Below are 13,349 nucleotides of genomic sequence, written 5' to 3' on the forward strand. Positions count from 1 at the left end.
TTTTGTGTAATCTGACCCCTTTATGCCAACCAAATTTCTTTTGGTAAACTGACCACATGTTCAGTTTATCCAGTGAGTTTGAAAGCCAACTGAATGTGCCGGCAACACTGCATGTGTGTGTGTCACTAACACAGATCAGTGTGTGGCAACATAGAATCCCTTGTTCAAGGAGTACAGCAGTCAAAAATACTTTTATATGATTTACCCCATCTGGGGTATTGGCTGCATATTATTGTGGGGTTAAAAGCTGCTCAGTAGCATGCAGATGATACTTTAAGGCCTATATGGGGTGCCTCTATGGACCAGAGCCATACATCATTTTGTCTGTGAAAGAGGAAATATCTATTCATAGAGTAATGATGATACTTTATTATATTGCAACTGTCCATCTGTTATGCTGTCCCCCCACTCTTAATACTGTCCTGTACCACTTCTCTGAATGTTCATTTCTTTTTTTTTTCTTTTCTTTTCTTTTTTTCTTTTGCCGAACCCTGTGGTGGGGGAAAGGAATACTGCCAGCAAGTGTTCCCACTTGAGTCATAAAAGGCAAAAAAAATAGGACTAGACATCATATTCTCTGTAGCCCCACAGGGGACATCCCAAACAAAAAGCAAAGGCAGAAGAGGGTATGGGGAGAGTTTTCCAACCAGAACCCTAAGGCTTGGCTCTTTTAATGTACGTGGATGTGGTACAGATGAGAGTAAAAGGGAAGAGATGGGCAGTATATTTTTTAGAAGAAAGATGTATGTGTTGGTATTGAGTGAAACTAAGTTGAAAGTGAGGGGCGAGTTTGTGTCTGGAAGCGTAGTTGGGAGGGTGTCAGAAGTGAAGAGAGGACGAGGGAGAGAAGGGGTGGCTTTACTAGCGAGTGAAGAGATAGGTAAGCATGTGGTGGAGTGGAAGGAGGTTTCTTCAAGGTTAAACCAGGGAGATGTGGGTTTTTGTAAGTGCATATGGGCCTGTTAGTAGGAAGAGTGTAGAGGAAATGGAAGTTTTTTGGATAGATTTAAGTGGGTGCATAGAGAGTTTAGGGAGAAATGTCAATATAGTGGTATTGGGAAATCTTAATGCTAGGGTAAGAAATGAACCAATGGACTGAGTGTTTGGGAAGTGTGGAGTTCCAGGAAAAATTCGTAGTGGAGAGTTGATGGTGGAGATGTGTCTAGAAAGAGCTGATGAGAGCAAATACAGTGTTCAGGAAAAGTCAGGCATAAGTACACATGGGAGAGAATGGTGTATGGAAGGGTGGTAGATAGGGTTTTAATGGACTATATAGTGGTAACCAGAAGAACAGTAGGAAGATTTTTGAATGCACATGTTCTAAGGAGAGAATGAGAGAATATCAGATCATTTTTTGGTGGAAGGTAAGTTGTTGTTGTTGTTGTTGTCGTTCCCTAGACTGTCTGTCCGAGCAGTCCTCTTTCCCAAAGGAATGCCACAGCCGAAACTGGGTTTTCCCACAAATCCTTTATAGTATATGTTATGTTGTTTGCATGCATGATTTGTTTGCCCTGGCCACCGGCTCTATGCAGGTGGAAGGTAAGTTTAGAGTGGAGGATAGAGGGAGAAAGAGGAAAAGGATAGAAGGTAGGGAGGTACTTAGAGTAAACTACTTAAATGAGAAAGAAATGGAGGAGTACAAGAAGCTGAGAGGGGAGTGGGATAGAGTAGAACTAGGAGTGGAGGAGGAAAATGGATGGTTCAAGGAGGGAGTCACAAGGTGTACAAAGTTGGTGTGTGGAACAAGGAGGATGGAAGGAAATAGAAGGAAAGGTAGTGAGTGGTGGGATGATGAAGCAAAGAAGATTGTAGGAGAGAAGTGAGCATTCAGATTGGTTACAAATAGGATGAGAGAATTATATGAGAGGTACAAAGAAAAGAGAAAAGGAAGGCACAAGATAAAGGAGGAAAAGATGAGAGCAAATGTGAAATAGGATAAGATTATGAGAAATTTTTGGAAAGTAATGAAAAGATGTTTTGGAAGAAAAAAGAGGAAGAGGAGGCGAATCATGTAGAGAAGAAAAGGTAAAAGGTGCAGATGGAGAGATGATAGTGGAAGAGACAACAGTAAGAGGAAGATGGGCAGAGTATTTTAGGGAGTTGCTAACTGTGAAGGATAGGGAGGGAAAGATAGTTGCAGTGGTAAGCACTAAGAAAATGACAGTGATGAATGAGGAAAATGGAGGAGAAATAAGGAAAGATGAGGTGAAAGCAGTTATTAAAATGATGAGGGCAGGTGAGATACCTGGGTTGGATGGGTGTCATGCAGTGTCTAAAAAAGGGAGGTAAAATGATGATAGACTAGCTGGTGAGGTTGTTTAATGTTTGCCACAAAGAGGACTGGAGGGGTGCCTGTATAGTTCCACTTTACAAAGGAAAAGGGGACAAATGTGAGTGTAGTAGTTTCAGAGGGATCAGTTTGTTGAGTGTAGTTGGGAAGGCTTATGGGGGGGGGTTAATTGAAAGGATTAGGAAAGGAAGAGAGGGAGTAATTGGTGAGGAACAGTGTGGGTTTAGGACAGGTATGGTTGTGTAGAGAAAACTTTAGGAAAAGGTAAGGAAGTTTGTTCCGAAGAATACAAACTCTTCGGTACTCCTTACACTAGGATACTCTCGCGTAGCGCGAATATTTCTACTGCGAAATTAAAATCCTCACTCTGTGGGTCTGGGCAACGCTTATCCTCAGTAAGGGGCCCCATTGGGGCAAGGGGGGGGGGCCCTTGCCCTCCACCACAAGTCTCGCACACTATAACCATTCTCTTCGCAGTAGTGACCGCGTTAACATCTCTCTACTATACATGTTTAGTTTTTATCGGTTTCCCCCTTAATGGGCCGATTCTCAGTCAAACTCCATTATTAGCGCGGCAGCGAACCGTTAATTACTCAGCGGTTCTATGTTTACGTCGGTGCCGAAAATCAAGCAATCCGCTTCGATTGTCGCCAGCTCACTCTAAGGACGCTAAGGAGTTCGTCGTCCTTCAATTTCATCGGGGTTTTCCCTACGCCATCCTGTGTCCTGGAATTATTAAGTGCTTCTCCATTTCCTGTATTATTCCCTTAACCGCCACCGGGTATCCTACCCTTCACTGTAAGTATGGAATCTGGTTCCAGTATTGTTGTGGTTTCGCCGAAGGGAGATAAGGGGAAAGGTGCGCAAGCATAGAAAATGGCTTCCCTCTTCACCCCCCCCAAAAACAAGGGAAGGCGGCCTACGGCTTCAGAGGAGACGAGCAATTCTCTCCCTCCTCCACGGCGTAGTAGACAGGAAGCCAAGTTGTCCTTTATTCCTTTAAACCAGGACGGTTAGCGTAGACGGACATGCGCTTCAGGCCACCTCTAGCTACCGTTCCTGTACGAGCTTTTCCCGGATGAGGTCGCTTGCGGCTTGCCCTCGCCCATCCCAGAAACTCAACAGTCGCCAGGAAGGTGGTACAACGCCACTTCGAGTCATTCTCAGGCCAAGTTGTCCTCTTCCTTCAACCGGGACGGTTAGCGTAGACGGACATGCGCGTCAGGCCACCGCTAGCTACCGTTCCTGTATGACATTTTTCCCGGATGTGGTCGCTTGCGGCTGCCCCCGAAACTCGACGCCGGCACGGACAAAGGGGGGGGGGGCAAAGAGCCCCTTAGTCTCTTCTACTCAGGAATCCCGCAGTACGCACAACACCCACCGTAGGAAGAGCCGGGTGATCAACGGTGACCTTTCCATGCCCTTTGCTCACAGGGACAGAGATCAGGGACGAGGTTGCAGACGCGGTGTTTCTCGCTGACCGGATGCTACGTCGGCGGAGGACGCGGACAGTTGTCTCCCCCCTCCTAAGCGTAGTAAACGGAAAGGTTGTACAATAGCCGCCCCGAGTTCTCAGGCCAATTGTCTCCTGTTCCTTCCCACAGGGTGGTTAGCTTCGACGGGCCCCCGCGAACCCCCCCGGGTACGAGATTTTTCCCGGATGCGTCCGCCGGCCCCGCGACGCTGCCGGCGGCTCCGCCCCCCCACGGACAAAGGAGCCGAGTTCGGAGATTCGGAGCGCGTCGGCCTCTTCTCCTCCTCGGGTGGCCCCCACATCCACCTTCCACCCGTCGTCAGACGAGCCGGGTCATCGCCGGAACCCTTTCTATGCCCGGTGGGCAGGAAGCCCGAGATGTGCCCACGCGCGCGTTCGTCGTGGGTGACTCAGCTTCGTCCAGAGGAGGCAGTCTCCCCTTGGCGTCTCCCGGACCATCCGCACCCAGGCGGGACTCATCAAGCGGACATTCCCCGGACCTCCTCCCCACTCTCTGTTCACTCGTCACTACGTTGAAGGAACAGATGGAGGCCCAACGGGAATTTTTCCGCGCTTCTCAAGCGCGGTTCGTGCACCGCACGGAAGCTCGTGAGGAGTCACCGCCCCCAAGGGCCCCCCTCGACCATCTTCCACTTGCTCGGCCCCCCTCTGTACCCATCAGTGACCGGGATGGTAGCGTGAGGTTCCTCTCTGCCCGTGCCGACCCCTCCTACGCCGACGACGATGTCCACAGCTCCGTAGGGGGGGGGGCCACGCTCCCTTTCCCCTCCCGTTTCCCAGTCGGAATCCTCGATGGTGGTCCCACCTTCCTTCTCGGACGTCCTCGCGAGGGTTCGGAGGGAGAATCGACTGGGCCACCCGAAAGAAGAGGAAGCCACATTCGAGTCTGACATCTTCATGACGGCCAACTCTCAGAAAGCCCAGCCTCCTCCCCTCCACCTTCCATGGAGTACGCAGACGGCGAGAGCCATGGCCCAGGCCTCCGACGCTCTCGCAACAAGGACGACCGAGAAGACGCGTTGGCTTCCGGTCCCATTGGAACACCAGAAGCGCTTCTACACCCCATCGGGGTCAACCCTCGGAGCAGCCTCGATCCCGGCGAGGTTACCAGAGCTGGTTAGGCGGACGCCGAGTCGCTGCGCAGACGAAACGTCCTCCTCTCTGGCAGGGAAGTCAGCGACCACCTTCAATCACTGGCTCTGTCCCTGGCGGTGAACTCCTGGCTAGAACGCCTCCTTGCCTCGGCGTGGGAGTTCTTACCCGCACTACAACCCCAGGAAGAATGCGACCTCCAGGCTTTTTGGCAAGCGCGAGCAGAGCCCTGAAGCATCAGGTTTCCTGTCTCTCAACGTCCTGGGCCAACTTCGAGTCCCGCAGGAGAGACACCATCCTCGGGGACCCCAGTGACCCCCTCCTCAGGGAGATTTATGCTCACCCACACGCTGATTCCCCCGGATATGGTGGACTCCGAGATCCTAGACGCAAACATTATAGAGGCTCCGGACTCCCCCACAGGACTCCTAGGAATTCGCCAGCCCCTCCGCACAAGATAGGGGGTTGCCTCTCCCTCTACTGGGGAGCATGGGAAGAGGCCGGGGCGGAAGACTGGACCTACTAAGTCATTAAGACGGGCTATTGTCTTCCCTTTTCCACTGTCCCAAACCTCTCCCTCTATCCCATCCAAGTCAGCAGCTTCCACCCGGACTCGGCTCGCGGGCGGGCCCTAGCGGAGGAATCCTCCGTTCTGCTCCAGACAGGAACTTTAGTGGAAGTCTCGACTCCGGACCCAGGGTTCTTCTCAAGGCTATTCCTAATAGAAAAGACAACAGGGGTGTGGAGACCAGTCATCTATTTGTCTCCACTCAACAAGTTCCTTTCCCTGACTAAGTTCCGAATGGCCACCCCAGAGTCCGTAAGGGCGTCTATCAGGGAAGGGAACTTCATGGTGTCGCTGGACCTCCAAGATGCATTCCGCCCAGCTATGCCAAGAACACCTGAGAATGGTCCTAACCTTTGTCCTGAAATTGGGCACAGTAGTCAACCCGGAAAAGTCAGATTTCTTACCAGAACAGAGAGTCACGTACCTGGGTATGGTCCTGGACTCCTCCCTAATGGAATCCTTCCCAGTAGGAAAGGGGATCCCGAATCTCGCTTCTCTAGTTGCACAGGCACTATCGACCAGGTTCCTGACGGCTACACAATGCCAAATCCTCCTGGGCCATATGGCCTCCAGAGAAATTAATCCCCTGGAGTAGACAAAGAATGCGACCGCTACAGTGGCTCCTCAAGTCTCAGTGGGTCCCGCAAGAGGGAGAACCCCTACAACACATCTCCCTCACCGAAGAAGTCAAGGATTCTCTTCTCTGGTGGAAGGCCCATGCAACCTTCTCATGGGGATGCCCCTCGGCCCATCTCCCCCCGAAGTCCTCCTGTTCTCCGATGCCTCCAAGGAGGGCTGGGGAGCCCACCTCAACGACGATCACATCAGCGGTTCCTGGTCCACAGTCGAGCGGACAGCCCATATCAATTGGCTTGAGTTGAAAGCAGTACTCCTGGCTCTCCGTCACTTCAAGGATCAAGTCTCAGGAAAAGTAGTGGGCATAATGTCGGACAATTCCTCGGTAGTAGCCTACCTGAACGAGCAAGGGGGGCACAGTCTCCCAGGAACTATGCCTTCTGATGATGGACATCCTCAACTTAGCCAAGAATCTCCAGGTGTTACTCAAAGCCCGTTACATCCCGGGGAAGAGGAATGTCTGGGCGGACCACCTCGGCAGGAAGAATCAGATAATCAACACAGAATGGTCCCTCTATCGAGAGGTAGCGAACTTCATCCTCAGCAAATGGGGCTCCCCTCTAGTGGACCTTTTTGCAATGAGATGGAATCACCAACTCCCAATATATTTCAGCCCTTTCCTGGATCCTCTGACAGCAGGAGAAGACGCTCTTCTGCAAAGTTGGGACAACCTGGACTCCTACGCTTTCCTACCATTTCCCTTGCTCCAGAAGGTACTCCTCAGAGCAAGACACGCATCCTACCTTCGGATGACTTTGATCGCTCCTTGGTGGCCCGAAACCCCATGGTTTCTGGACGCCCTCGAGCTAGCAGTAGAAGAGCCTCTGGCCCTTCAGGGAAGACCAGATCTTCTGTATCCACCCATCAACGGGCCTTGGCACAAGAACCCTTCAGCACTCAATCTTCACGCGTTCAGACTATGGTCCAGATCCTCCTAAAGAAGGGTTTTCCCAGAGAAGTGGTTGAGGACATGTCCGCTCCTATTTGCTCTTCCTCAGCTAACCTTTATCAAGGGAAATGCGCCTTTGCAAAATGGTGCCACTCCAGGAAGTTAGTCCCAGTTCGAGCCACCATTCCTGAGATCGCCTCATTCCACGTCCTCAGGAAGTCCAGGAAGATCTCCCTCTCGGCAGTACAAAGCTATAGGGCAGCTCTAAATCAGGTGTTTTCTCTGAAGGGCATGGTCCTAGCCCTTTCACAGGAAATTTCCATGCTCTTCAGGCACTTCAAAGATCATGCCCCCCCCCCCCCCAGGGAAATCAGTTCTCCTCCGCGGGATGTGGCATTAGTCCTGAACTCTCTGAGGGGTCCCCCTTACGAACCTCTCCGAGAGGCACATCTGAAGGACCTCTCCTAGAGGACAGTTTTTTTTCTGCTAGCCCTGGCATCTTCCAAGAGAGTAGGGGAGTTACATGCCATCTCTTATAGAGTCGCCCATTCCAAAGGATGGAAAGAGGTCTCCTTCACTTTCATGCCTCAATTCATTGCCAAAACAAAGATCCTGCCAAATCCGACCCTAGATTCTGGTCCTTTAGGGTTCCATCCTTAGACGAATTTGCAGGGGGAGAATAGACTGAAACAGTTCTATGCCCGGTACAAGCCATCCGGACCTACCTCAAGAGAACCGAACATCTTCGACCAGAATTAAAGTGGTTGTTCATCTCTACTAAAGGTAGCCCATCACTAAGAATTCCATTTCTTACTGGACAATGGAAGTCATCCGCAGAGCCTGCAACATGAACCACACAGATTGCCCATGACCTGAGGGCAGTAGGGACCTCCCTAGTCATCAGAAAGAATCGGTCAGTCAACCAGGTTCTTCAAGCAGGTATATGGAAGAGCCAGAATACGTTCACTTCCTTTTACCTCAAAGAAGTTATGCGGGAATCTTTAGGGAACTTATCTTTGGGCCCCATAGTGTCCGCCCAAGAAGTCCTGAAAATGATATACCCCTCCTCAAGAGCACACAGCCGACCCGGACAACTCATCCAGGTTCTGGCTCGGCAACTGCAGGGATAACTTTCTAAAGTCCTTCTCATACTCTTACATTCCCTTACCTCACCCGCGGGCTCTCTAGCATTCCAAGGGAATCAATTCAAGCCCTTCAGTGGTACAAAAGTGATTATAACCTTTCTGTCTCCACTCCAGGGAACAGAAAGGGGTGCACTTCAAAGTGAGGGGAATGTATAGGGGTCTGGTCAACATAGTCTTAGCACACTAGATTTTCCTTACAGCGGTTTCCCAGGCTAGATAACAACTTCCTTCCCTCCTAAGTCCGAGTCTCCTAGTATAAGGAGTACCGAAGAGTTTGTATTCTTCGGAACAAATGTAATTTTCGCAGGAAAATTAATTTTTCCCTGATACAAACCTGAGGTACTCCTTACCTTTAATGGCCCTCCTCAACCACCCCTCTAAACAGTTCCTTCTCCTTGCCTGACAACCTTGTGCTTAAATCATACCTGGCTCAGAGAATGGTTATAGTGTGCGAGACTTGTGGTGGAGGGCAAGGGCCCCCCCCCCCTTGCCCCAATGGGGCCCCTTACTGAGGATAAGCGTTGCCCAGACCCACAGAGTGAGGATTTTAATTTCGCAGTAGAAATATTCGCGCTACGCGAGAGTATCCTAGTGTAAGGAGTACCTCAGGTTTGTATCAGGGAAAAATTAATTTTCCTGCGAAAATTAAATTTTTGGGACCTTTATGGATTTGGAAAAGGCTTGTGACAGGGTAGACAGGAAGGCACTGTGGGAGGCATTACAGATATATGGGATAGGAGGAAAGCTGTTAAGAACAGTCAAGTTTTTACAAGAGTAGTAGGGCCTGTGTTAGAATTAGAAATGTAGGGAGTGAGTGGTTTGAGGTAAAGGTGGGACTTTGCCAGGGATTTGTTATGTTGCTTTGGCTGTTCTATTTATACATGGATGGGTGGTGCAAGAGTAATGGGATGGGGATTGGAGATGGTTAAAGAAAATAGAAAAAAATGGGAGATAAGCCAGTTGTTCTTTGTTCATGACACTGCACTTGTGGCAGGATCAGAGGGATTAAGAAAGTTAGTGACAGAGTTTGGGAAGGTGTGAAGGAAGTTTTTAGCTACCTTCCCTTGTAAGGGGAAAAAAAACATTGATAGATATGTACTTAAGCACCCCTTACCCACCATCCCATGCCCCTCACTTCCTTGCATAACAGTCATCTATACACACTCTCCACTCATCCCTATCTCCTACCTTCTCCCTTTGCTCAATAGACATTCCTCTTCCTCCATGCCCCCTTCACCCCATCCATCTCCTCCTTGGCTGTCCCCTCAAGTTCACTCCCTCCACCTCTGCCTTCCACACCTCTTTTACTAATTTTTCATCACTCATTGTTTCCATGTGTCCAAACCAGCACAATAATCTTTCAGTAGCCCTATCTGCCATCTCCTCTCCTTTTCCACACCTGCTCTTCTTCTTACCTTCTCATTTCTTACTCTTTTCAGCCTTGTAACCCCTACCATACTTCTCAGACATTTCATCTCAAACACATTTAAACTTTTCTTCTCTGCATCTCTTAAATTCCACGTCTCTGCCCCATACAATTCCGCAGGACCCCCTATTGTGTCGCACCTCACCCACGGTCATTTGGCTGCACACGAAAGGACACCTGTGTTCTCCATTGCCAACTGCAACTCATCATATGACCTATATCATTTTTACTATGTGTACCATTGCTTGTATATAAAAAAATGTGTGTCCATACTCAGTTCATGTACAAAGGATTACAAAGGCGGAGCATGCCGACAGGAGACCTTTTGATCCATATCTAGGTCGGATGAAAAAAAAAAAAAAAAAAAAAAAAAAAAAAAAACATATTAGTAATAAAATAATAAATAAAAACTATAATAATGTAAATAACAAATAAAATACATAAATAAATGCATAGGTATAGTTAGAATGATAAACAAACAGGTAAATAGTAAATAATAAATTAACATATAATAATAAATTAAGATCACAGACAAATGATAACAAAACAAAAACAAATAATATAAGTTAAATTATAATCATTACAGCATCTTACTTAAGTATTTATCTAAATGATTCTTAAAGCTTTGAACTGAACTACATTGCACTACCTGTGCAGGAAGTTTATTCCATTCATTAACTACACGGTTGGCAAAGTTGTTTCTACCTACTTCCAAATTGAATCTATTTCCGGACAGTTTGAGACCATTGTTTCTTGTCTGATTCTCATTCAATGTGAAAATTTTGTCACTTTTGATGTTGTCAATTCCCTTTAAAATCTTAAAGGTCAGATATCAACAGATATACCATTCGCTAAAAATCATCGTATTGCTCGAAAAAGTACTTTTTAAAAATATACAAATAAAGTTTTTACCTATTACAGAAGAATTTATTCAGAAAATTCACTTTTAATTGCGCCTCGCATACCACTTTTCCGAAGTCTAGATATTCAGAATAACAATATTGTTTGTTTGGCAACTGTGACGTCACGAACGCGGAATTCCCCGAACCTTTCCCGAAGCGCACGGGCGGAATGTTTCGAATAGCAGACGACGCAATGAAATGAAGACAAAACTGTTTTTTTTTCCAAAGTTGATAAGATGTAGATGGTGGAATTATATAGAATACTGTCAGTATGTTTTTTTATGTACATTAAACTGTAAATACAAAAAGTTATGGAAGTCTTGATATCTGACCTATAAAAGTCAGATATCAAGACTTCCATAACTTTTTGTATTTACAGTTTAATGTACATAAAAAAACATACTGACAGTATTCTATATAATTCCACCATCTACATCTTATCAAGTTTGGCAAAAAACAGTTTTGTCTTCAATTCATTGCGTCGTCTGCTATTCGAAACATTCCGCCCGTGCGCTTCGGGAAAGGTTCGGGGAATTCCGCGTTCGTGACGTCACAGTTGCCAAACAAACAATATTGTTATTCTGAATATCTAGACTTCGGAAAAGTGGTATGCGAGGCGCAATTAAAAGTGAATTTTCTGAATAAATTCTTCTGTAATAGGTAAAAACTTTATTTGTATGCTTTTAAAAAGTACTTTTTCGATGATTTTTAGCGAATGGTATATCTGTTGATATCTGACCTTTAAAGACCTGTATCAAGTCACCTCTGAGTCTACGCTTTTTTAGGGAAAACAGATTCATGTGCTTTAGTCGATTTTCGTATGATTTATTTTTGATATTTGGAATCAGTTTTGTGGCTCGCCGTTGTACTTTTTCCAGTCTGTCAATGTCTTTAATGAGATTCGGTGACCATACGGAAACAGCATATTCCAAATGTGGACGAACTAACGATTTATATAGCTTGTTAATGAGTGATGGACTTTTGAAATCAAAAGATCGCGCAATCAGTCCTAGAATCTTATTTGCTTTCTCAGAGGCTGAAATACACTGCTTGGATGATTTGAGGTCGTTACTGATAATTACGCCGAGATCTTTTTCACTATCCACTTTTGTTAACGAATTTCCAAATAACTTGTAATCGTACTTACTGTTATTTTTACCTATGTGCATTACCTTGCATTTACTTGTGTTATATTTCATTAGCCACTTTTCAGACCATTGCTGTAATTGATCTAAATCTTCTTGAATATCTAATTGGTTTGAGTGATCATTTGCCACTCCGCACAGTTTTGTATCATCAGCAAATTTGGAAACAGTAGATTTTAGTCCATGGTCTATATCATTTATACTATGAATAGAAGTGGTCCAAGAACGGAACCCTGAGGACTCCACTTGCAACACTTTTCCATCCAGAAGTTTTTCCATTTAAAACAACTCTCTGTTTTCGACCATTCAACCAATTACTAGTCCAACCTAATAGGCTACCACTTATTCCATGCAAAGCTAGTTTAGTAAGTAGTCTTTCGTGTGGGACGGTATCAAAAGCTTTTGCAAAGTCTAGATATATTAAATCTATATTGTTTCTTTTGTCATAATTCGAGATAACTGTGTTGTAGAATTCGAGTAAGTTAGTCACGCAAGAACGTTTCCGTCTGAAACCATGCTGGCTATCATTTATCAAACGATTACTTTCTAAATGATGTTCGATAGCATCTCTGATGATAGTTTCCATTATTTTTCCTATAGTTATTTGGTTTCTTTTTGTCACCTTTTTTGAATATGGGAGTAACGTTAGCTAGCTTCCATTCTCTTGGGACATCTCCGGATATGATGGATTTCTTGAAAATTATTTCTAATGGAACAACAATCTCATTTTTCATTTCCTTTAAGATTCTTGGATGCCAACCGTCAGGCCCTGGTGTTTTATTAACTTTGAGTTTGTCTATGCACCTTTTAATTTTTTCTTTTGTTATATCTACCGTAGTAAGTTTAACCCAGACTTTTCACAGGTTTCAGTTTGGAATTCACTTTGAGGTGTTTCGTTTACGAATACCGAGCTAAAATAATTGTTTAAGATATTACACATTCCTTCATTTGAATATTCAAGTTGACCGTCAGCAGATAATAGTGGACCAATGTGATTCCTAACAACCTTTTTATCTCTAATGTAACTATAGAATTCTTTGGGATTTTTTTTTTATTTATCAGCGATGTTCATTTCGTATTGTCGTTTTCTTTTTCTTATTGTCTTTTTAAATATCTCTGTATTGATACATAACTTTCATAGTCATTAGATGCACCCGAGCACTTATATTTCTTATAAGCCTGTCTCTTTTTAGCAATACTTTTTTCAGTTTCTTTGTCGAGCCACTTTGGGCGAGCCTGATTTGGGGGACGTCTGTCCTTAAAAGGAATGTAAGTTTGAATCATCTTAGTGAGCGTATTTTGAAATATTTCCCACATCTGATCTACAGGCCTTTCGTTTAATTTTGCCTCCCAATCTGTAAGCTGAAGCTCCTGACGTAGTCCTATGAACTGAGCTTTACTGAAATCGGGTATTTTAGAAGCACAAGTATCGTACATTGAAGTAAATTGAGCATTAGATAGTAGAGAATAAATTGTACATAACATAATTTGGCAACAGCCACCATTTGAATATTACATGTAAAATTGTACCATTGGCAACTGCCAGTGCTTTCCTCATGTACCGATTTGAGATGTGGATCAGTTGAGTCATGGAGAGATTAAAGAGAACAAACCACAACTTCATTTGTCTCAGTGCCTCCAAACCCAGTGTAGATGATAAACAAGTCTGCAATACTAGCACATTAGTAAGTACTAGTACACTAATACTAGTGCACTACTACACTAGTACTAGCACATTAATACACTACAGGTACTCCTCGT

This window comes from Oratosquilla oratoria, chromosome 11 (genome assembly GCF_046742065.1).
Source record: "Oratosquilla oratoria isolate Oo_2021 chromosome 11, ASM4674206v1, whole genome shotgun sequence".
In the NCBI taxonomy this organism is placed as follows: domain Eukaryota; kingdom Metazoa; phylum Arthropoda; class Malacostraca; order Stomatopoda; family Squillidae; genus Oratosquilla; species Oratosquilla oratoria.